Here is a 797-nt window from a genome sequence, read left to right as displayed (position 1 = left end):
TTAGTTTCTTGCACTAGTACTTCATAGTTTTCTTTGTATAGGTCTTTCACATCTTTGGTAAGATTTATTCCTAAGTATTTTATCTTCTTGGGGGCTACTGTGAATGGTATTGATTTGGTGATTTCCTCTTCGATGTTCTTTTTGTTGATGTAGAGGAATCCAAGTGATTTTTGTATGTTTATCTTGTAACCTGAGACTCTGCAGAACTCTTCTATTAGTTTCAGTAGTTTTCTGGAGGATTCCATAGGGTTTTCTGTGTATAAGATCATGTCATCTGCATATAGAGATAATTTTACTTCTTCCTTGCCAATCTGGTTGCCCTTTATTTCTTTGTCTAGCCTAATTGCTCTGGCTAGGACCTCCAGCACAATGTTGAATAAGAGCAGTGATAAAGGGCATCCTTGTCTGGTTCCTGTTCTCAAGGGAAATGCTGTCAGGCTCTTTCCATTTAGAATGATGTTGGCTGTTGGCTTTGCATAGATGCCCTTTATTATGTTGAGGAATTTTCCTTCAATTCCTATTTTGCTGAGAGTTTTTTAACATGAATGGGTGCTGGACTTTGTCAAATGCCTTTTCTGCATCAATTGATAAGATCATGTGGTTTTTGTCTTCCTTTTTATTTATATGGTGGATTACATTAATGGTTTTTCTAATATTAAACCAACCTTGCATAAAAGAAAAAAAAAAACCCAACCTTGCATAAAAACTGGTATAAATCCCACTTGGTCATGGTGGATTATTTTTTTGATATGTTGTTCATTTCTATTGGCTAGAATTTTGTTGAGGATTTTTACATC

The sequence above is a fragment of the Loxodonta africana genome, chromosome 1 (genome assembly GCF_030014295.1).
Source record: "Loxodonta africana isolate mLoxAfr1 chromosome 1, mLoxAfr1.hap2, whole genome shotgun sequence".
Classification (NCBI taxonomy): Eukaryota; Metazoa; Chordata; class Mammalia; order Proboscidea; family Elephantidae; genus Loxodonta; species Loxodonta africana.
Note: the sequence above shows the minus strand (reverse complement) of the source record.